Source organism: Pezoporus flaviventris, unplaced genomic scaffold (genome assembly GCF_033815535.1).
Source record: "Pezoporus flaviventris isolate CSIRO_AGI_PZ_B2104156 unplaced genomic scaffold, CSIRO_AGI_Pfla_v1 ptg000013l, whole genome shotgun sequence".
In the NCBI taxonomy this organism is placed as follows: Eukaryota; Metazoa; Chordata; class Aves; order Psittaciformes; family Psittacidae; genus Pezoporus; species Pezoporus flaviventris.
This window is the reverse complement of record NW_026892561.1, coordinates 35,024,027-35,045,156: the sequence shown is the minus strand read 5'-3', so window position 1 is coordinate 35,045,156 and position 21,130 is coordinate 35,024,027. Positions and strand designations below refer to the sequence as shown.

Genomic DNA, 21,130 nt, shown 5'->3' with positions numbered 1-21,130 from the left:
AAAAACCATCCCATGGATGTAACACCTGTGCTTTTTTTTCTTTTTTTCCCAGCCATCTTAAGTGCCTAATTTTTCATGTTTTCAGTAGACCTTCCATATAAAATGTAAAAGCTGTGCTGGATCATTATCTGTTATATCATTATTACTAGAATAAAATTATCCCCTTCCCAAAATTTTAGAAAGGAATGAAATTACAGGATGTTTAAGCATGGATTCTAAAGTACGTAGCAAAGATTTTATTCATGAAGTTTTAATGCCTGAATACAATCTGAATATGTTTCTGTGAACGTTTTCATTGCAAGCCGATAACAAGGGAGTCTTTTATGGCAACAGTCATTCATTGGATCATGATCAGAAAGCAAAGGAATAGAATTCTGAAGAAGGGAGGCCAACTCCCTCATTGCTCATGTTCCCTCTGCTGCTTTCAGTATAATTATGATGTATTTCTGCATTCCAGAATTTAGGGGTGGGGGCAAAAATAATGGGGGAGGGAAGTTAAACCCTTTGGTAGTTTTGACTCACAAGAAATGTGTTCTTATTCAAAGAGAGGTCTGTCTCATTACTGTACAGAAACCAAACAATAACCATTCTCAGTGGCACTGAAATGAAATGTGGGCTGGACCAGCAAATGCAGTAGCAGATTTGTCCAGAGAAACATTGGGCGTTGTGTGTCTTGGTGGATAGATCCTGCTTGTTCCTTGGACAAACATGAAGATTGGCCTCTTTGCATTGAGCTGTGTATACATTCACCGCAGGAATATTTGAAAGCCCATCATGTCACTGTGACCCTGTGGAATGAGGAGGAAGGGAATCCCATGTGCTTTATAAACAGACCTGGAAGCACCACTCACCCTGCATCTGTCAGACTGGTATTAGTGTTTTACTGGACCAGCCATGCAGATTGATTATATTTTTCACTTTTGCTATTGGTGATTGAGTAAACAAAATATATTCTTAAATAAAGTGATTTACAGAGCACTAGTGATCTCAAGTGACTTAAATTTCATCTTCTTGTTGAGGCTTCCAAACCAGGAGGGATAATCTGATCTGTTATTCCAGTTTGATGGTAAGATAGTAAAACCCCAGTTGTCTAGCTTGCTAAATGTCTGTGGGAATTGTTAGCCTGATTGTGTTGGCCTGTGCTGGTAGAAACAGAATCATAGTACTGCTACTAAATGCCACTTGTAGCCTTGTGAATGTAATAATGGACAGGGTTTTTTTGTCAAGCAAATTTTCCATGTTCTTGTAGATAGATTTTTCTAAACTTACTTTCTTAAATGTGTTTAACCATCCTTGATCTCATCTGTCATTATCTAGAGTCAGAATTTCTTTTAAGCAGCATTGCATACCTGAGAATGAGAGAGTGGACAGTGGACCTTTTGCTTAAAGGTGGGGGATGCTACAGCCAGTGCCAGCTGTGGCCAATAAGGAGTTGGTCATTTTGCTCATTTGTTGCAGAGCCCTGGGGCTTGCAGTCACTGAACAGCCTTTCATCCTTCTGACTTCAAAGTACTGCTCGGAACTTCGCAGAAACAGGCCTTAGTTAGATCTGTAATTGAAACATATCTGTTAGACTGACCTACCTCGTCTTTTCAAAGTATCTTGTTTGTGACTTTGCAGCAAATGAATGCTGTTTGCAGGTAGAGCACGTTCTCCTGTAATTATTGCAGCTTTTTTTAGTTATGTATAAATGTGCATTCCTGAAATTCCATTTAAGATATGAATTAAAAGCTAGCTTATCTCCCATTACCTATATTTAAAGAATAATCAGGGCTTTTAGGGGTTTGGAAATTAATTGTTTCATTATAAATTTGGCCTTAGCATTTTTGACCTGGCCTTCAGATTTTGTCTTCTTTATCCAGAGGAACTAAGAAAATTGTGATCAAAGAGCTAAAGCTACAGTTGGTCTAGAGGTTTGTGGTAGGGAAATATAAGATAAATGCGCTTGTGAGATTCCTAAAACTTCACACGTGTGCATGCATAGGTGTGTGAAATCCTCATTTCTTTGTGTTCTGTCATAACAATAGACGTTCTGGCAGTACAGCTGCTTCATTGATAAAGGATTTTCAGAGCTAGAAGCATTATCTACCTTAGTCTGAGTTAAAAATCCTATCAATAAGGCTTCTTCTGTAATAGATTGGGAATGTCTGGTTATGAGGTGGTATGTCAGAGTGTTTGACCTGAGTCTGGTGGGGATGGGGACTCTACACAGCAGCTTGTGTGGTGCTGTGCTTTGGATTCCTGACTAAAACACTCTTCCCCACAGAGACCTTCATATGTATGGCAAGTGGAACACACGTGATGGCTAATGTTCAAGTAATGTGTTGCTAGGAGCAGCTGGCTGAATATTCCAAGCTGGAATATTCTGTTGGAAATACAGTGCTTCTATACAAGGTGATAAAAACGTAAGGCAACCCTGTTGCATGATCTTGAGAATGAACTGTTTGAGGATCTGGGCTCTGTGGCTCACAATGAGCAAGCCCCTATTGGTCTTCGTGTATGAGATTCCTGGAGAATGTGTAATATAGGAAAATCACAGAAGTAGCTAAATATGCCATAGGACTTTGGTTCTTTGAATACCCTGTAAAATAACTTCGAAATTTTTGTAATGTCAGCTAATATGGATACTGGTTAACCCTAGCTGTGCACTGATGTACCCGAAATCTGTGACTACTAAATGGCAAAAATCAGCTGCAGCCAGTTTGGGGTCTAGCAAAAGACCCAAGAATACCTCAAGTATACAGTAACAAAAAAAAAACCCACCAAAAATCAAACCAAAATAAACAACAACAACAAAAATATATACACACATATCTCTTTTTAATGCATGCTAGATAGCCTGCCAGGTATTAGAGGTTTTGTGCCAGCTGGATTTTTTTGTCGCATGGGCTGTAGGTTAGTCCCTGTAAGAGCAGAGTTTTTTGTGGGGATAACAAGATTAGTTCATTTGGGGTATCAGAAATATGGAGCATTTCAAGGGAAGTATTTTAATGGAAGTGTCCTGTCATTTTTGTACTTCACTATGCTGAGGGGCAAAAAAGCAGATGTGACCTGTGGCAAGTTGGTACTGGAATGAGCAGTGGAAGAAGGAGAAAAGAGAGACTGGGATGTAATAGCTATAGGAAATTAGCGAAAGCATAGATCTTCCTGAGAAGCCAGGAAGCAAATACAGACATGTATGTTGTTTCTGCTGAATTTTCTCAACATTTCCAGTCCATGAGAAATTCAGAATGACGTTGGTTTGGGTCCAGTTCAGACTCAGTTTCTCTGAAGCAAAGAATGCTGCTCTTCTGTAAGATCTTTGACCAGAATCGCATCAGGATTTAAAACAGAAACATTCATTCTGATGATAATTTGACCATCACTAAATTGGTCAGCTTCAGAACCATGTTAGGCAAGGTGTCCAGTAATAGCACTGTGTCCCAGACAGAAATTTTTGCTCTGAATGGGAATGTTTGCTTCTTTACATTAGTCAGTTGCTGCTCACAACGTCGGTCCGTCTTTTAGGGATTATAAAATACTATGTCACAAAACAAAAAGCTTTTTTTTTTTTTTTTACCAGAGATTGTATTTTTCTTTTGGAGGCTTTGCAAATCTTGATGTGGCTGTTACCTCTGAAATACAAAGATATTTTGCAGGGGTTGCTAAGGAGATTTTGTGGGATTGAAGTGCACTGGTAATTTACTTTTAAGTTGTTTATAGGAGAATATGAATGAAATTTCACCACCCACAGCAAGGCAAACATCTGTGTGTGATATTATTTCAGAAAGGTTTCAGTAGAGATGAAAATAGCTGTACGAACGCACTATTTGTAATCCCTTCAGGGATGATAAAATATGATCTATGTGTCTTTAGGGTAGAGGGCGTAAACATTTTAATCTCATTTCATCTTTTTATCTTTTAAACCAGGATGTGAAATGCTGTAGTTTTTGCTGGTTTTAATTTGATTTTTTCTTTTTGATTTCAGAATGTGAATGGTATAGCAAGTGTTTATTGGGAATATTTAGAGTTCCAAAGTTGATATTTCATGCTGTGTCATGATGAATAGCTTTAAAGCTATGAAAAAACCCTGCTGCTCCCATGCAGTTTTCCTCCCAGGAAAACAAGAAAGCACTACCAGTCTTTGGTGGGGGAGAAATTCCTTCTTGACTCCAAAATAAGGGCTTCCTTATCCCTAAGATACGCTAATTCAAAGTGAGGCACCATCACACCCTCAATATCCTGCCTTTTCCTGTGGTCAGTCTTTTGTATTTTAGAAAGAAATAAAGTTGTGTATCATGGGGAAGAGTTTTGAAGTACAAATAGTCTTAAAGCCTAGAACTTAGGTGGAATAGATCTCAGCTCTGTAAATCACAGAGGGGCACTTTGGCAGTGACTGTTTGCCACTGTGACATTTAGCTTTTATCTTGATTATTCATTTTTTTCTGTAAAATTCTTATTTAGGGATCAGTTGGTAGCAGATGATTGATATGCTTCTTCAGTTTGATTTTCTGACCTGACAAAAGGTTATGGTTGACTTTGCTATGTAGATCTGTGGACATAACCTGCACTTGTAAAGAAATTGCTGCAGAATTGTGGATTTTTTCTTCACTTATTTGAGGAAAAACTTAACATTGTCTTTGATTTCCAACCTACCCCACCTTCCTCACTTCCTTCCCCCCCCCCAAAAAAAAAAAAAAGGATTTTACTGTAGTTTAACATCCCAGGGCAGTTGGCTAGTTCAGCGGCTGGTCCTGATGTCGATATATCCCACCGCTCACTTCTGGCGATGTTTGGAGCCTATCTGGTTGGTTGGCCATAATGTATTCTGTTGAGAACTTACTTTTCCCTTATGTGCTTCCATGTACCAGGAGGTGACTGAAGGTATCCTGTTAGCAGGTCTGCAGGCTGACTGACAGCTAATTGAAATTAATGGGACTGGCCAATTTAATAGGACTTTCAGTCTGGCTTCTCATGAGTATTTGTGAACACACATTCTTTTTTCTAACTTACTATTGATTTTTATTAACCAGAAAGACCTGACTCTAAGTAAAAATATTCAAAATAAATACCATGAAATATTCACTACCTTCTGCACAGTAAGCCTGAGCTATCTAGAAGCCTGTCAGGATTCATAGTCTGGCTGAATCTTTTGAGTCTACCCTGAATTAATTGTCAAATTTACCCTTATCTACAGTCTCTGTAATTAAAATACATTTCTAAGTCTTCTAAATTCTTCTTTTGTATTTCCTTTCATGTTCTCTTAGCTTCCCTTTCTGTATTATGCTTACTTTTTATGCAACTTTGGAAGACAAAAGCATTCTCAAGTTTCAGCCTTGACTTTTCAGACATCAGAGCATTTTTCACCCAGTATTCTGGGCACAATGGTGATATTTAGAGTTCTAATAAAGAGCTGAAGAAAGGGAAATTAATTAGTACTTTGCTAATAAGAGATGCAGATGCTGTGACTTTGCAGGTAAGATACTAATAAGCCATTTTACTGTGTATTTGCCCAGGGTGATATGTTCATCTGTTAGTATCTTTTTGTATAAGTCTGTACCAAGGTGACACGTGAAGAGGGTGAGGTAGAATTTTACAGCCTCTTCAGTCTCTTTACTAAGATTTCTTTTTTGTTTTTTTTCCAAGCAGAAGATGCTTTTGTCTATTTTATTTTGCTAATTTAAATAGAAAAATCATCAAACCTTGAATACTTCGAGTTTCTGTACATATTGTAAGACCAAGTAGTATGAAAGGAAAGCTTCTTTAGAGTTAATTGTAGCAGCAGTCAGACCATAGAGCTAGAAAGAAAAATGCTGCAAAATGGATGGCATTTGCAGCAAATGGCAGAACTCTGATTTCTTCTCTTGAACAAAAGTCCTCCCAAGAAAAGTTTCTTCTGAATTTCAGGCATTGAAATTAAATAAAATATAAAGATTCATATGCTGACATATTCATATGTTGGCAGGTTACATTTGTATTCTGCAGAGAGCTTGTACTAACTTTTTGCATACATTCAAGAGTCATTCTGAAGGTAATTTCACTTTTTTTCCTCACATAATAACTAAAAAAACCCCAGCAAATAACTCCGCCTGTTTTCACCAGAAAAAGCAACATTTCAAAGGTGCTGAAATAGGATCAAGAGGAGATTTCCACTGGTTTTACCTGGTTCCAATACAATGTCGCCCCAGTTTTTTCAAAGGTAGCACTAGAAATGTTTAATTGATAAAAATAGTCCCATCTTGCATGCATTTTTTTTCCAAGGACATGTCTTCCATTTTCTGACACTGTAGCTGAATTTGAATTACGAAGAACAGTACAAAAATGAAGTTCAGGAAATCGAGCAGTTCCTTACCCACTGTGGGTTGATTTTGGGGGTTGGTTTTTTGTTTGTTTGTTGGCTTTAAGCCTGAATCAGTCTACTTTCTTCTTTATTTTAAAGGGAATTTTGATATGGTGAAGCAAATAAGAGAGGTAGAGTCTTGTGTGACTCTACACAGGCTTTTGCCAGAGAATGCCAGATAGTGAAGCCTAACAGTTGTTAGGAAGAAGCTGGGCCTAAAACGCTGGCTTTAGGACAACGGTCTTGTTGTTTTAGGAGAACAGAAGGCGTCATAGAGGTCAGTTGCTTCAGAAGCAGAAATTGTTTCACTTTCTCCTTTTTCAGTTACTGACAGTTGTAATGACATTATTGTGAAATACACTGTTGTGTTTCAGTGAAACACCACCCCAGTTCTGTTCATTCAGCAATTTAAATATCTTTATCATAATCATCACAGGCTATTGTTTAGGATATTGGTTTTTATTCTAGGGAATGCAGATTCTTGTGTGCTGATATGCTGCTAAAAGAAATCATGCAAATTATCCAAGAATAGCAAGTTATCAGGAGGCTTAACTTTATTATAAAGAAATCTGAAATTCCAATGTAATTTTCTTTTCCAAGTCCACAAATATACTAAAAATCTTTCTTTTAAGAAGCCTTTGATTAAATTGGGATTAGAAAAGTTATTAATTCTGTCAGATTTCCTGGGGAAATGTTATATACCTTATTCTTACCAAGAATTTTAAAATGCTATTGATATATTTGAATATGTTTTCACCTTTTTTTTTCCTAAAAGTATGTAATCAAATGTTTATTTACCAGTCAGATGTTAGTAAATGGTACTCAACAATGCATTCAAACTACTCAGAATCCTGCAGGGCTTGTCTTTGTGTGGGAGGACAGTGAATAATGTTGTCAAAGAGTAGAGTAATCCAGAAATTACAGCGGCATGTTTTGGAGGAATTTGGTTTAGAGGGTAGATATGGGAATAGCTATTTTTTTTCTTGTGATGCACTCTGCAGCTGAAGTAGAACCAGACTAATGGAAAAGATGTGTTCTCAGTTCTCTCAGTTCTGTTCATCTTTTGGGTAGAATGTAAAAGGAGGGTGTACTTGCATACTGGAATTTCTGGAAGATGGGTGTTGCCATGGATACACTCAAGCAGTCAAAAGTGCTTGTGTGAATGCAAAGCGCTAATTTTTCTGCTAGTTGCAGGAGGATTTGTTCTGATAAGAAGCTGGTGCTGCCTCTGTTTCTTCTGCCCCTCCCATTTGTTATCGAAGCACTACAACTCTTGGATGTATTATGTTGAGGGGCACTGAATTCTTGTGTTGTGACAAAGCAACCTCTTTCCAGCCTGCTAGTATATATGAATGTGCCTGTCTTTCCATTGTAGGGGGATAGGTGTTTGCAGCAGAAAACAATCTCTGTAGAACAGATAATGAAGATAGAAATAAGTCAGACGTGGAAATACCAGAAGGCTTGTAGCATCCACGGCTAGTATGCTTTTCCTGTGAGTTAGAATCCCAAATGGATTTGACAGAAGGAGATTCCTCTTTGGAATGTACAGAGAATTAGTATTGTGAGCAAAAGGGGCTCCTGAAAATGTGTGGGAAGAGGTTTTAAAGTAGTCTCTGAAATCCTGTTGTAATTCTGGAAACTTCCTTTTTCCTTGCCGCTTGCCTTGCTCTTCTGTAAGCTGCAGTGCTGAGGAAGTTTCTGATAAGGGCTGTCACCTTTTTGATGTCTTTCTCTTATCAGTTCAACTGTTGGTTTCCTTAATAGCATAATCTGCAATCACAAGATTATGTGAATGAAGTTGCATGGAGCTAAATGTGTCTGAAGAGAAACTGGTGCTGGTGTCTACAGCTGTTACCAGAATTTATAGGTCTGGTCTGTGCACCTGGCAGGCATCTTGAGCGTTGCCACTGTGACCAAGGAATCTGGGCAGTGATGGCTGTAGCTGGTGGTACTCAAATCAACAAATGCTGATAATGTCGTAATGGTTGTTAGCAAAAGGAGTATCTTTGTCAAAACTTAAGAGAGATCTAGGCTTTTACATTTCAGTGGGGCAATATTTGTTCATCTGACTAGTATTCCATTGGCAGAAGTACTGATATCTAAATTGAATGATTGAACCCAAATCATATAGCATGTAAAAGAGAGTATTACTAAAAGACAGACTGATGTAGATATTGTTACTATTTAGGTAAATATTTTTTTATTAGCCAGTAAAAAGGAGCTGAAATCCTGCTATTCCTCACTGTATTATGGATTAATCTTGGTTCAGTTGATACCAACCTGTCTGGTACGCTAGTAGATCCTTATGCTTCATATCCCTACTGTTGACCTGTGAGTCCATATTCCTTATACCAAATAATAGAACAGAAGTAGTTCAGTTGAGTCAGCCTTCAGGGGGGGGGGGGGGCATGAAGAACACAGCAAAATACCCATTTTTTTGTATTATTTATTTATTGTATTATACCCATCTCTATTAGTAGTATTTCAGGTGTAATGCAGCCAGAATTCTAATGTTTTCCATGGTAAATTATACTGGGAGGATGCTGCTATGATATGTATTCCAGAGTGCCTTATTTGTTATTATGAGAAATGCTTTTCCATAAGGACTCATAATTTTAAAAAAGCATTATCACTGGGAATAATAGTGTGCTGCACTTGGTAAATGATTTCCTAATAACCCTCAGTATTCAGTTCTTGTTTTGTGAAATCACACTTTTCTAAAAAACTGCTGAGTATAGCTGAATGTTCCAGATGAAATTAATAATAAATTAATAGTAATAAAGCCTAGAGTATAAATGTATAGAATAACCTGCTTAGAGAGCACACCTCTGACAGAGGGACATTGATCTGTGTGAAGAAAAGGCTTGTATTGCTTGAAGAAAATATGGTAAAGGCCATATCCCCTAAAATTTTTCATAAAACCAGCTAATCTGCATTAACAGTAAGCGATTCTTTGGTGTGCAGACTGACCAGTGGAGAAAGATCTTTATTATTTTGCTTCTGTGCACATAGCTTTTGCCATCTTTTCACATGATGTTTGAACTCTGTGTTTGTTTATCCTGTACAGTTACTGAGAACTAGAATCTTTCCATTCCAAGCTGCTGTGGCCAAATGGGCATGTCCATTAAACTAGCTCAGTAGTCCTGAATCACTTGAAACAATGGATTTTTTACTTGCTCCAAAATCCTGACAGCTCACTTCAGCTCTCCGTGTCTTGCTGCATGACTGTTGTTATGACAACCATGCAGCGTTTGTTACTAGTGTTACTTTACTACTTGTGTGTTAATATCTGTGATGCCTTGAAAAAAGGTGTCATTCTTTATTTTTGAATTTACACTAAACTCTGCTAGCCCTCACATAGACACACTTCTTCCAAACTGAGGGAACTTTTTTGTGTTTTAAACAAGTCCTGTTAATGCGCAGTATGAATATCTGAAAGGTAAATTAAGTCATATTCAAAAAGATATTTAGAAGCCTCTATTCTCAGGTTTTAGTAGCAATTAGGACTTTTGTGTGCTAGCTATCTGGTAGTTTGTCTGCTGAACCAGATGTGAGACCAGAATAGAAACTAGCGTTTAAGTCTGTGCACTAGTTTATTTTGCCATTGTTTCCTTGTGTAGACAAGCCTTCTGTATTGAGGAAAATTGTAGGACTGGCAGTTCTGATGACCGTGCCAGGCTGACAAAACAGTAAGCTGCTAAGATGTCTCCTCCTGTTGCAGAAAGCTGGAGAGCAGCTCAGCCTTCATGTTATGTCATCTGCTGTTTTTCTGCAATTTACTGATGATACTGATTGTCACAAGGTTTTAGTGATTTTAGGCATGCTACTAACAGGCACAGAAACTGTATGGAGTGTGATTTTGTCTTGTGCCTTATTTTTTTTTTTCTGCAGTTTTGGCTTGGAGAACATAAAAGCAAAGAAAACCAGTGAATGTATGGAAGTTGGGCCATCTAACATAGACAAATTAGTGACTGCCTGAGCCATCGGACCTGATGAAGCATAGTTTTACTTATGCTCAGCAAAGCTATGGTGACCATTTCAAAACAATTATATTCTTGGTTTTCAATTTTGCTGCTGTAGTGAGTTGCTTTCCTCCTGCCTTGTGTCCAACAGTCAGGCTGGAGCTGCTTTTCTTTACCTTGGCCAATATAGACAAAAGACAGGAAAATGTTTGAGAAGGGCTGACCCACACTGAAAGTGGGGAGGACCAGTAGGCTTGGTATTTGTTCATAGAGATTTATTTTTCTCTTCTATGAAGGGATTTTTATTAGCTTTCAAGATTTAACTTATAGGAAAACTGGTGTCGTCTTCTTCTGTGATTGGCTAAGGCACATCATGTAATCCATCAGAAGTTTTCAGAATCATAGTACAAATCATTAAATACTTTAGGTGTTCTCGCACCTATATGCTGTTAGAGTGAGGAGCTGAAGCCTAAGCAGAAATGTTACACAGCAAAATTTTTAGCCTCTTGGCCAAACTCCAGAAAAGCTTGATTTCTAAAAGAGACTAAATGTGGTTTAGGGATCTGAATACATTTCTAAAATTAAGTAAAAAGATCAGTTGTTGTTTAACGGAACAAAATGAAATATGTAGTTAAATATTTGCATTAGGTGCAAACTTAGTGCTACTCTCTTCCAAAATAGCTCTTACTTTCTTCGTCACCATTGTAGGCCAGCACATATGTCTTGGAGAGGAGGTGGTAGCAGTCCTTAGGTTTGGTGAATCACCACCCAAAGAATTAGAAAGTGTCATTACTTTAACAAACCACTGAGTATCTGCAAACAAAAGAATAAACCACAGAAGTTGGAAGCCTGAAATGTCTTCCAGGTGAAAAGTAGTACTGTTTGCTTGAACAGAAGTTATAGATTCTGGAGCAATAAAGAAGAAATTAATTGGGTTTTAAATCTTTCTGTTTTTCCTCTGTTAATTAAAATTTGTTACATTGTATGACTCAGTGTCTGTCTAATTGTATTTCTTGTTGGGATAAGAAAATAATCAGTAAAGATGAATATGGAGAGAAGCAGAATGCAGTTTAATCTGTTCAAGTTCTGAGATTCTTCACTGAAGCTGAGGGGAATGATGGAGATCCTTTTTCCACCTTTGTGTCTTATTTAAAGTTCTGAGTCAAATTCTGGAAAACGAACATACAGTATTTCTCATAGATTTAGTAGGCTTGGAGTCATGTTCTTTTCAAAACCTGTACTCTATAGCTTCTAAGTGGTGTCCTAACCGTGAAGAGAATATGTTCAGAGCCTCCCAGTTTTAGCTGAGACTTAAATCTGAACTGGATAACGAGGAGAAAGCCATCAATCTCATCCTGCTTTTTGTGTTTTGCCCGTTTCCTTCCTTTCCCCTGTGGATATGTAGCGGATATACAATTTTCGGACATAGAAAGCTAAAATGTTTTGTAAATTTACAATTGGCAGGAATTTGTCTGGCCTTCTCATGTGATTATTGTGACCTCAGTCCTTATGGACTGCACAAATGAAGAGGACAAGGTGTGGAGTTCTTTCTCTTTCATTACTCAAGTCTTCCTGAGCCCACTTCAGAATGTTGCAGTACATTCTCCTGAGAACTCTTGTCCTGTGGTCTCTCAGGAATGCTCTCAAGCAAAGCTGCTATGTTCTAGGGTGTAGGTAAGAGTAACCCCTTGGCAGAAGAACAGCCTTTAAAATAATTGTGGTTACATTGCTCAAGTAGTGTCTCGGTTTCAACTGCAATATAGGAGAGAGAAGCCGTGTAAGGCTTAAGGTGGATGGTAACTGGGTGGAATCAAATCTGTATGTGTTATGGACTTTCAACTAAATACACTATTCCAACACCACTGTGTCTAAGTTTTACTTATGTGATAGAAGCTCAGCTCTTAAATTTGAGGCTTACTAATGAAGTTTCTTGCAAAATGGTAAGGGCCTTGTTTTACTAAGCTACAGAATGACTTGCATCCATGGGATGTATGAGCTTTTCACTAGTAAATCTCTCTTTAGATACTGAGTTCATCAGTATTTTTCATACATCAGAAGGTGAGAGCCTTAGCAGTTGTTGCCTTTAAGACCCCAAAAAATCTCTTTTTTTTTTTTGTGCATACCAAGCCCGCTATGTGGTGTCCCAGTCAAGGTGGGCATTTCGCATTCAGTTCCCTAATTACCCAGCAACTTAAGTGGTATTCCACCTTTGTTATGTGTCTTCAGGTTATTTTACTATAAAGCAAGAAGATAACTACTCTGTTTGTAGAGATGGTTAAAATGTAACAGGAGTTTTAGTGATGTGTGTTTGTGTGAGAGTAGACATTGCCATTGTACACTGTTCGGGGGACATTTTCCACTCCTGTATTTCAAATTGCAACAAAGTGGAAAATATTTGGAACACCTTTTAAATCTTCAGTGGCTCCTAACATAAGGAAGAAAAAATAAAAAAAAGGAAAAATAAAACTTTTTGAGCAAGGAAGATAGTGCAGGACAGACTATGCCTGCCACTGATTATCTTTCTTTCTGAGAACAGGACTAACTTCTTATTTCCCAGAAGACTTAAAGCCTTTTCCCTGACCTTTATTTTGTCTTTTATGAAAGTCAACAGATTTTTATTGAAGTCTCTCTTTTTTTTTCTCTTTTTTTTTATCTGTAGAAAAAGAAACAAACTCCACTGGCTCCCCTTCTGCCACAGAGGAGTCTAATTGCAACATTTCAGTTCATAAATGTGTGTAAAGGGTACACCAGGCTAATAATTTGACTTAGGTTTCTGTAGACGACAGGCTCTTTCATCTTGCGCATGAAAATGGGGAGCCTTTTTTTTTTTTAAAGGAAACAATGTGAAGATGCATTGTAAAGCTACATTCATCATTTCAGCTAACTCCATGAGCCAGTATGATCCTGGAGGGAGTTTTATTGTTTTTCTGGGGAGCAATAAGAAAGTTAAATGTCCTCACCTCTGTATCTTTTTATGACCTTACAATTTTTTTAAAGATCTGTTTTCTGGCATGGGTCAAATGTCCTGTGTGTTTGTTTTGTCATTTAAATCATAGATTTTTTTTTTTATCATTTTGTTCATCTTATAATATAATTTGGTCTCTTGGGTTTCTAGCAGCTTCCCAGGTTGGTCTGGTATGACAGCATTTGTTTCTGGTATCTCAAGGCGTCCTCTTTGAAATTTTCTGTTTTGTGACTGTGTTTAAGATAAAATTTTCCCCAAAAGTTTGTGGTTTTCCACAGGATCAATCCAGAGAGGAAATCTTTGTTTGGAATGTCTTTCTATAAAAGGCAGTAACAAAAGTTAATTTTATTTTCTAATCTAAGAAGGAGCACCAGTAGCAGGGAAGTGACCTCAAATGTGCTTTCCTGAGTGCAATCATACTTGATTTTCTTTATTTCTAAACCATGACGCTCTATCATGTGAAAGTGATTTCAATGATACATATAAAAAATCAGTATATTAAGAATAACATTTTCACAGGTATTAGAAACAGTAGTCACTTTCATAGTTACATGTAAAAATATCTTTGTCCAGTAGTTATTGCAGTCTGCATTGCCCATTTACCTAATTCAGTAATTTATGTTTAAATATAACTCTTGCATCCCTTTTCCATTTAATAAAGTTGTAGTCTTTTTGGTCCTCTTCTCTACAGATGCTTTAATACATTAAGTCAATTATTTGCATGATAGGGTTTTTTTTTAATTTATTTTTTATATTTTTAAAAAGTTAAGTCTGTTGTACATTGAAGTGGAGATGAGGTGATTTTTCTCTTAATAGTGGGATTGTGATTCTCAGCTTGTGCTGGAAGCTTGTCACATATGACCATTTTATTTGGTATTGATTAATTTTCTTGCTCATCATGAATCTATTGCAAGACTAATAATGAGTGCAAGGAAATTAATCACATTATTTCTAAAATTCAGGAAAAAATACCACAAAGACTGAAGTGATTGTATGTTAATAGCATTTATAAACCCTCCCATTCTGCATTCAATTCATTTAAATCAGCGTCAGAGCTGATTTGTTGTGGAAAGGTTTGGTTTGGGTTTGTTCGGGTTTCTTTACCTAGCACATTCAAAATCTACCTCTCTGTACTGAATTGCTGTTGAAACTCAAGGCTGTTACTTTAATTGAAACTTGGGACAATCAGCTGCAGCTGTAGATGTTGTATTATGTCCTAAAAGTAACCCTGTGATACCCTATTATGTATCTGAAGATTAAACATTGTCTCTGTACACACACACACACACACACACACATACAAAGGCAGCAAGTTCATCCCTCTCGCTCCAGATTTTGTCAAGGTTGAGTGTTAAATATAAGCATTCCTTGCTTTGCCCAGCTTTGTACCGGCTAGTGATATAAATCTAGGGCAATTTTGCTTTAATTCCACTTGAAAAAAATCTCTACAGGCCCTCCCAGTACATGGGTGTGCGTGCGGTATGGGACAGCCGTAATCATCAGCACTTGAAAGACCCTTTTCCCAGGCAACAGGCTGAGTCTGACAGGTTTCCTTTACACAGGGGATGTCACCAGTCCAGCAAGACTTTTTCTCTTTTTATTTTCTTTTTTTATTTATTTTTTTTCTTCTGCAGGCACACTGATGGGGTATGTCTGCAGGCTGTGTGTGTTCAGCTTCTGAACAACAGCAAAGGGTTTATATTAAACTGCTGGCTTGGAAATGAGTGAAGGTCTGAAAGAACAACATGTATTACAAAAGAGATTGTTACAATATGTGGACTTGTGACTTCAAATCAAACATTGAATCAAAATTGAATTGGATATAAAAAGGCATGAAGATAATTTTCACTGTGTGAGGCAGAAATAGGAATGTAAGATAAAGTTGATAGCAGATGTGCTGCTGCTGACATCTTGAAGCCAGGGAAATTTGCATTTGAAAATTGTGCTTGGATTTGGTATAAACTGTTTATGAACAGGTAATTGTTTTATAATAAAATCATTTAACCTCATAACACAGAGTGTTAAGATACTCAAAGAGAAAAAGCTGCTTGTATTTTCCATTATGTTTTCTGAGATAATTTGAGGAACTGTGGCTGTGGTTCCATGTGCCTTTCATGGTGTCTACCTGCACAGTCTGCTTCCACCTGTGGCCATTCTTTCCTGTCCACAGCATTGTGCCAGTAGAGGGTCTGTGGGTACATAAGGTGAATCAGATTAGTGAACTGATTTGTCTAGGAAGAAGTCAAATAACACTGTAAAAAAGCACTTAGGTTGGTTTGGTTTTCAGGTGGATTGGTTAACAGAATAGCTCACAACTTGGCATGAGAGTTGGCAGTTCTAATACACTGCAGATGAGGACATTTTAACAGGATGTGAGGCCTAATGGGAAGATTGCTCTGAGGCTTTGGCAGGAAAGACATGCCTCTGGATTCACAGATCCTTGTTTTGAGCCTCATTTAAGATATAGAAATGCAATAAAAATGCTTAATTTTGGTTGAAACTATCTTGTGGTCTAGAATGGCTGAAGCTGTCTATCCAGACCGATTTCCCAATTTTTCCCACCAGTGCCCTACATCTGTTGCACCTCTGAAGAAAAAAGTTTTCCTGTATTGTTTTTTTGCCTCAGCATGATGTGATTATGCGCTGAGGAATTTTCTGCTTAATCCAAAATCAAAACTCTAATCTAGAAATGCAAGAATAAGTCAGGAAGTGAATTAAAGTCAATAAATTTGTTCTAGCTTAGAGACTTTGTCTCAGGCCTTTAAATTTTTAGAATATAAATGAAATATTCTTCAGATGGTGAAACAAATATATACTGGTGGAATCCCATCTACATGGGTGATCAAAAATACAGAGAACTATTCAGATGCCTAAAACAATCTTAAAATGGCTGTGGTTTTGAGATTAATAAAAAAGCTCTGAGAGACTCCATTTAAGAATGTTTCTGAATAGCTCGTTAGCAATACAGCTGAAATACAGCTGCTGCTCTCCAGCTTTTGGGAGGAGGAGGTTTTTAATCAGATACACTCACAATCAGTATTTCTTTCCTGGTCCGCTGAAGCGAGATAGTGATATCCAAATCAGACTACAGACTAATTTGAAGAATAGCTAATTAGGTATTCTAAAGATTTTTCCAGGCTGACGCAGCAAGCTTTGGTAGGAAATGATGCGCTTTAAATTAAAATGTATAAGAAAAGAAAAGGGGGGACGGGGGGACGGAAGGGGGGGGAGAAAAAAACAAAAAAACCCTTAGGTGAGTTTGTAGAGGAAAAGGAAGTAAAAAGTGGAAGTTGTTTATTTTTGCCTTCCTGTACAGCCTAAATGATTCCTCAGAGGTACCATGGCGCAATCAAGGTGTTTTATTAATTCATGCTTTGCCTTTCTGGAAAGTCATCCATTTTCTTGGCCCTGGTTATTAACAATTTCTGTGCTTGGAAAAGGGATATCAGTACTGTTGTTTACAGTTTACTTTAGCTGTACTTACTTAAACTAAAAATTAGCATCTTTACATTTAAAATCTTTGTGATCCTAGTAGTATCACATACAGTGAGGCTTTGGGGAGCTGTTAGGGATAGTATTTAAATGTTACGGGGTTTTTACACAGTATTACACAGTTAATAGCTGTTGCTAGTATCCAGTTATCCATTGTAGTTATGTTGTGGTACCAGCAGCTGAATGTTTTGTGTTTTGTCTCAGTCTGTGGAAGTATTAGCATTTCAGTAATTACCCAGGGAAAGCTCACATGCTTTGTGTTTGTTCATGTGCTTGGGTGACTGACTGCTCAATGTGACAGCTGTGCAGACAACAAATCTGAATACCATCGTCTTAGAGCTTGGGGTTTCTTATGTGCCTCCAAGTCATCATAGCATTCTCTTCACTGACATAAGCAGTACTTGGATATTATGATCTCTGAAGAACTAATTTTGTGTAATAAAAGTTTTATTCTGCCTAATGTACCACCAGAAGATTACAGAACCTGTCTTGATTACAGAAACATTTTTTCCAGAGATGATGATGTACAGCTATGGAGAATAAAAGTAAAATAGAAGACATGTAGCAAAACAATACATGTTGAGCTCAGCCTGCATTTTATTACTCTTGCAGAACAGCTTTTTTTGCTTCTCATACCACTGAATCCTCCAACTGGTATATGGATGTCTTGATTTAATACAACTCTTTTTGGAGCTGCACCTAGAAAAATATATAACAAAACTATTTTTGGAGGAGCAACCGAAATCACTGTGAAAAGCAGAAATGTTACAGGACAGAGACTGCCTTCCAGAGTTGTATGGGATTGTAGATACACCATTCTGGCAGGTTTCCTGAAGGCTATACAGTTCCAAAGCTCAGAGATACCAAGCAAGAGCAGAAAATAATGCAAACACATTATCATTCTGTAAATACAGTGAACACCACTGCCATAGCCCTCCCACTTTCTGAGTTTGCTCAGCCTAGCCTTGTTTTATCTTTCTATAGCTGCATTCTTTCTGTTTTGCAGATTCACCTGTGTCTCAGAAGACCCATTGTATACAGTTGTCCTCTGGTTTTGGAGGTAAGAGTGTAATTTCTAACCTTGTGTGGGAGAACGTAACTTATGTGGGATTTCATTTAATGAACACACAAGAATTCTCCTGTTGAGTAACTCCACATTAACAGACAGTTAACAATACAGAGCCCTGTATTTCTAAACACCTCTGTGATTCAGGTGGGAAGGAGTTGGATACTCTTCTTTGTTGATTAAATTTCTGGACTTTGTGTACTTAATACCATACCTATGGGAAGGGAGGTTAAAAAACAAAACCACCTTTCCAATATTGACTGTGTACTGTATTAAAATTGGAGATGCTAAAATAGTATGATAGTCATATGATAGAAAAAGATTAAAGAATATACAACAGTCCGGGAGAGAATTGAAACCTCTGAAGAGTTATTTTTTGAAGCATGTGGATGAACAGTAAGGGAAAGCATGGGACACTTCCCTTGCTAGCATAATGTTTTGTAAAAGCCTAAGCGTGCTGCAGAAACAAAGAGGAAATCCTTAAGATTGAGGTGAAGTTGACTGATGGAAGGGTCAATTACAATTTAGTCCAGGCTCTAAGAGAGTGATAGATGAGATTAGAAAGGAGTTTTCAAATGCATTTATGAATGAAAAAAAAACCAAAAACCCAAACCAAAAAAACCACCTTAAAATGTGAATGAGAGGAATGTAGAAGTTGGCTTTTCCAGTTACAAAACTTACAGCTTGTGTGCTGGTTGTGTGAGACGGATGTTTAAGATCCCATGAGCAGTTGTCTTCATCAGTTCAGATGTACCCTTGTCTCCCCCATGGCTGGGATTTTGAAGGCTCTACTGCTCAATGAGGTAGAATAGATTCAAATTAGTTTTTAGTAGCACATTGAAAATACTGTTCTGTATCTTACTATAGACAAGTCAAATGTGATCCTTTTCAGAAATGGTAGTATGGTGATACAGGTGATTGCAGCCACTGGCAACATCCAATTAATGAGATCTTTCCTGAAGGGTTAAGTTTAAGTACTTAGTTCTGTTTTAATTTGACTTTGCTGAAATTTTATGAGTTCAGAGCCCCATCCTCAAGGATGACAATTATGTTACTGTGACCATCATCAGATCTTGCCTCTCCCTGGTTCTTGCCATACCAGTGTATCCTTCCAGAAGATAGTTGTCAACTTTAGTTTGTAATTCCTACCTCTTGATGTCCCTTGTTCATGAAGGCATGAAAACTAATTCATCTCATAACCTTTATGGTTCAGGAGATTAGCTAGAATCTGTATATACTTTTTGATTTGGGGCAAAGAGTATTTCTAGTTCTCCTCTTCTTCACACAAACGGAGACAGTGATGGTCTTTAGTCCAATCGCCTGTTAATTTTGTTATCCAAGTTCTCTTGAGAATTTTCTCCATTTTGAAAAGGAAGTTAGCCAATTCCTGCTTTACATGAAAGAGGACATGAACATGAGAAAGAGAAGAGAAGCAAAGAGCACCCTCATTTCCTGCACTGAGCCAATTTTATTTTTAGCAAAATCTAATATGATCTTGAATTTTAAGATCATCCAAAAAGTAGGTAGAGTAACAGATACTACTACTGTCAAAGAGGAAAAGCATTTATTGAAAAACTTATGTTTCTGTGAACATGCTTTTGCTGTTGGATTCTTCGTTGGTTACAGTTCGGAATTACTAACTCAATCTTCAAAGGTCATAGAGTGTTAAAATGACAAGCAGTGACTGGCTTAGCTGTGACCCAGATGCTAATAGGTTTGTAAGCTAAAGAAAACTTTAATTGAAGATTTGTCCTAAACTGGGCAAAAGTCACAAACTTCACTGGGGAAAAAAAAGTGTGAAAGGGAGAATTTAATGAATTAGGGGATGAAACAGATGACTTAAAAGTATTAATTAAGTTTTATTTTTTCTCTCTATGCTTTTTTTTTTCTTATAAAATTCATTTCCACTACAAATTCATACGTAAAATGTGTGGGAATGGCACAGCACTCATGTCTTTGATTTGATCACCATATACTGTAAAGTTAACAGTGCTCAAAGAAAATAAATGAAAACTAGCTTGTAATCCCCATTGTATGTGCCCTTTCCTCAGTTCCAAACATTTCCAATTCATTCTTTTGAGTTGAAGTTGGTCTTAACTGCAGTTTGAAATCTCTCACAGTGTGAGAGAATTTAACACTTTTGCCATCAGTGTTATCAGCTGATCTCTTCAGCATACCCCAACAAAACAGCAGTTCTGCAGAATGCTGAGGACAGGAGGGAACAGATTTCTTCTGGAGTAAAGAGGCGTAAAAGGGGAGAGAGTGGACGTGCTAAGAGCCATAGGTGCAGCTCCCTGGTAACAATGAAGATTCATTTTGCTCTCTAGTGTAGTATTGGATCCTGAATCAGACCATTCTTTTTCCATCTAAAAATAGATGTGAAATACTGTTCTGTGTTTCCTGGTCCTAAAATGGGTTCCCTGATACTGCTTTCTAAACAATTCTAGGGTACCTAAAGTCTGAATTATGCAGTTGATACAAGCTGAGGTACAAAACCTGTGTGCTTCCATGACTAAAATCCTGTTACTGTTTTTCATCTCTTACAGAATTGAGATCTGTGTGGTTGAAGGTGTCAGTAGAGGGTAAGAAAAGCAAGAAGTATCACAGAATTAGAGTGTATATACTTAAACATCTTTCTGTTTATTGACTGACTTTACATTTTAAGGGCTTTATTTTGCAACCTCATTATTGTAAATAAGGTGGTTTATGCAAACTTTTGGCTTTTTTTTTTCTTCCCCCCACCACTGTGCTTCTGATGTGCAGAACAGATGAAGCATACATGTCTATGGCAAAAATGACTACAACAGATGCACTGATGTGTTGCTGTGTTCAAGACTGATATATATGTGGGCTACCCTTTTAAAAGGAAACCTTACCAGCTGAATTAAAACAAACAAAAAAAAAATCATCTGGCAATCTTCAATCTTTAATTATTTTCATATCTCAGAATTTGTAACAAAGGAGAATGAACCATGTCCATTAATACAAATTTGAAGCATTATATAATTAAGTCATGATCTCTTTTTAAGTTACAGAGTTTTTAAGAGTGTGACCTTTAAGAATTACAAACCTAAACTAAAAGGGATTTACAGAAGTATTTTTATTTTTTATGTAACCATTATTTAAAGGTTCCTCTCTAATTAAATTTTGTCTCCTTGCAAGGGAGAATGAACTGTTCCTGAAAAAGCTTCTCATATGGGTAGCAGTATAATTAGAGAACTAGTTCTGCAAATGTCATACAAAAAAAGGCCTTTAATGAAGTAACAGTTTCAGTCATGTTTGGTTCACAGCATTGCATTGCAGCATGTTTTCTCAAAAGTGTTTTT

At 37.3% G+C, this 21,130-nt stretch overlaps 1 long non-coding RNA gene across 1 annotated transcript in view; it reads left to right on the top strand.

Annotated features, from left to right (window-relative positions):
• Window positions 1-21,130, top strand: part of LOC133268918 (uncharacterized) — a 112,197-nt gene that overhangs the window by 2,808 nt on the left and 88,259 nt on the right. The window contains exons 2-3 of the long non-coding RNA XR_009743221.1: window positions 17,745-17,798; window positions 19,977-20,101. This is a non-coding gene — a long non-coding RNA (uncharacterized LOC133268918). The remainder of the gene's footprint in view (window positions 1-17,744; window positions 17,799-19,976; window positions 20,102-21,130) is intronic.